Source organism: Nicotiana attenuata, chromosome 1 (assembly GCF_001879085.1).
Source record: "Nicotiana attenuata strain UT chromosome 1, NIATTr2, whole genome shotgun sequence".
In the NCBI taxonomy this organism is placed as follows: domain Eukaryota; kingdom Viridiplantae; phylum Streptophyta; class Magnoliopsida; order Solanales; family Solanaceae; genus Nicotiana; species Nicotiana attenuata.
In genome coordinates, this window is record NC_031989.1 from 47,883,075 (window position 1) to 47,887,044 (window position 3,970).

Consider the following 3,970-nt stretch of genomic DNA (forward strand, 5'->3'; position numbering starts at 1 on the left):
AATCTGTACTAAATCAAAATATGATTACCATTTATAACATTACATTAAATGCCATTGATTGTCAATAATGGCTCTATTATGACAGAAACAAAACATATTACCTAGAGATAGCTATAAAAAGGGGAAAGCTGATCATTTGTAAGGACACGAAATACTATTGCAATATACTGGTCTATTTTGCTTTCTTCAGCTTTTTAAAAGCCAATTTCTTTTTTATTTAATTATTAGTAACCCGAGTTCTTCTAAAATAAAGCTTTGACCGAAATCCCAATTTTTGGTTAAACACCTCTTCCGTTAGGATCCTCCAGCATGGCAATATATCTTAAGTGGCCTGACATTTCGCTGAAATAGATACCATGTAGCATGTCACCTCATACCAACCCCATTTTTAAGACCTTCTTCTTTATTTTTCATTCACCTCATTGACAAACATCTTGAACACAGTCCATTCCCCCTCAACATTTGTCAACTCATGTTCCCTTAAAAATTTCTTTTGAAATTGGGCAGAATATATATTTTCAAGACATTGTCAAAACTTTGTTAGTATGTTCTCCTTAAGCCAAAAAAAAAAAAAATGAATATCTTCTCCTGATGCCATCAAGAGTAGACGGGGTTAATTCTTGAACAACCAATGATATCCCGCTTAACTTTTCTTTCATAATATAAACTAATACTTAGCAATAACTTATTAGAAATAAATCGAAAATAGGCAGAGCAACAGGAATTTTTTTAAAACGGGAGAAGTAAAAGAAAAGACTTTTGCAGAGAAATATCAAAAAAGCAAATGGGAGACACCATGTCCGAACACTGGAGAATATTGGAAATTTCTGGAGGCCCTACTGTCTTTAACTTCACAGATGCTTTAAAAGATTTCTGTGATAGACACAATCGATTTACTATTATCTTATTAAGGCGGAAGTTTAGTTTTGAGTCTTGAGGAACTTTACCATAGATCAACAATGAGAAAGTGAGCTTGTGATTTTATTTATCCGAAAGACTAAATTGACCAAGAAACCAAGAAGAATTTTTGGGACAAATTAGTAAAATTGGCATGAAACAACAGCTCTTACTTTCGCGTCTATACATTTATTTTGGGTGGTGATAGGATGGAGGGAGGAATGGTGGTAGAAGAACAGGAAGTGAGGGGAGGGGTAAAATGGGATTGGGATGGCGAGGTGGGATGCCACATAGCATTCACTTCAAAGAAATGCTAGTCCACGTGGGATGGTAGTTGCCATGGTGGATGGTCCTAACGGAGGAGGGGTATTTTTGCACCACTTTTATAACGTCGAGGGTAATGGTGGACCAATAGTATAACAAAGGATATAAATGATTCCTTTCGCATAATAGAGGGGTATTTTTGACGCTTTACCGAATTATAAATGATGGAAATTTTGGGTTAGAGCAAATCTCATGTGCTTTCTTAGCATCTCTTAGAATGACTCCTCGACATTAACGGAAAAGAAGTCCTAAACATTAGTATATAACATTTCTTAAAAAAAAAAATCATACTAAAACAAAAGATGAGCTAATAGTAAGAAATTGAATAAATAATTTATTTTCTTCAACATTGAGAACAAATAATTAAGCGTTTGAATGAACTAATTAGCCAGTTGTTTTTGAATTTTAAAATATATTATATTAGTAAAATTATTTTTCACGAAACTTTTAGAGTATATATAAATTTGTTTTTACATTTTCCAACGGAAGAAACAATATATTTATTTTTATATTTAACATGAAAGATATTATAGTTACGTTATATAGTTCAAATAAAATAAGAATTTGTATTAGATAAAATTTTAATTAATTTTAAAATTTTAAATATTAGGACTCCCTGCATGGTTTGGGTTTAGGATATATTTAATAAGGAAAATTTATTTAATTTTCAAGTCCTAAATATTAAAAATAATTAAATAGTAATTTTATAGTGAAATCTATTTTTAAAATGTAAAAAGTTGATCAATATTTCACGCATGGGCTTAGTACTTAAATAATAATATAGATAGATTATAGATTTATAATTGGTTATAGAGTTGAGACCAATTTTTTATATATAATTTAATTATATTGGTAAAATAAAAAATAAAAATTGAGGAAAGTTTTGTGAAAAATTATATTTGATTACCAGGTATATAATAACATGTCCATTACTCTTTAGTCAAATGCTCCTTCCTATGCACCAAAATATAAATAAACATTCTATTAAATATTATAATTAGAATAAATTATTGCAATATCTGCAATTATTATACTCTTTATCTCAACATCAAATTTTAGAAATAATTTTAAAATGATACTAAATAATCGCACGTCAAATATACATAGTTCAATAATATTTATATAACAACAACAACAATTACCCAGTAAAATCTCACAAAGTGGGGTCTGGGGAGGGTAATGTGTACGCAGACCTTACCCCTACCCCGATAGAGCAGAGAGGCTGTTTCCGATAGATCCTCGGCACAGAAAGACGGAAAAAGAAAAGACAATTCATTAGTAACTCCAGTAGAAACCGTAATAGTAATAGAAGCATAACAACCAAAAGATAAATGACACGCAATAACAGTAACCAGTAACTAAGGCCCGGGGCTAAGATAAACAGCAAGGATAGTGTGCGTTCAACATAAACTGCGAGCCATCTAAGATCAACCCTAATCCAACCCCGCCTCACCCCCGGTATGAAGTAAGGAAAACTCTACTACCCCCTAACCTACAACCCTAATGCTTGACCTCCAGACCTTCCTATCAAGGGCCATGTCCTCGGAAATCTGCAGTCGTACCATGTCCTGCCTGATCACCTCTCCCCAATACTTCTTAGGCCTCCCTCTACCTCTTCTCGTACCCACCACGGCCAACCGCTCACACCTCCTCACCGGAGCATCAAGGATTCTCCTCCGCACGTGCCCGAACCATCTGAGTCTCGCTTCCCGCATCTTGTCATCCACAGGGGCCACACCCACCTTCTTCCGAATTTCTTGATTCCTAATCTTGTCTATCCTAGTGTGCCCGCATATCCACCTCAACATCCTCATCTTTGTTACCTTCATCCTCTGGATATGGGAGTTCTTAACCGGCCAACACTCTGCCCCATACGACATGGCTGGTCTAACCACAACTCTATAAAACTTACCTTTGAGTATCGGTGGCACTTTCTTGTCGCACAAGACTCTAGATGCAAGCCTCCATTTCATCCAGCCCGCCCCTATACGGTGGGTGACATCCTCGTCGATCTCTCCGTCCCCCTAGATCATCGACCCAAGATAGTACTTATTGAGATGGGGTACACGCACAAAGCGCATACCCTAAAACTAGTTAATCTATAAAAATGTAAATACTTTAAGCAATTTACTATATAATTTGTACTGAAAGTTAAATCTTGTTTCATGCTACAAATTCTCATTCTTTCGGAGTCAAATGATTTTGTGGCTCTTTATAAACTTATTTTTAGTTTTATGATTCTTCCTTTTTTATATATAAAAGATTTATTTTTACAGGTAAGAGACCTGTCTTTTACACATAAATATATTTGCACTTGATTCTATACCAATGTAATATACGTAGGATCTATTTTTTTATATACTTATTTATCACTAAACTATAGCTGAATATATACATTTGTAACTTAATTACTCCCTCCAGTTTACTTTAGTTAATTTTTTGGCCTTTTTTTATGGTTCACAATATTTGTTTTTTAGATATCAAGAAAGAATTAACTTCTTTTTCAAAGTTACCCTTGGAGTAAATGAGTCTTTGTTATATTTCTCATGAACAAATTAAGGTTAACGTAGTCAATTTTATTTTTAATTAATGCTAAAAGATGGATTCTTTTTGATATGTTTGAAAAATAACCAAAAAGATCAATTAAAGTGTACCGAATGAAGTATTAATTATAGCATCAATATATTGAACTCTATGAATAAATGTGAATAAATATTTTCTTCACGACGTGTTGTTTTCCAACGGGTGG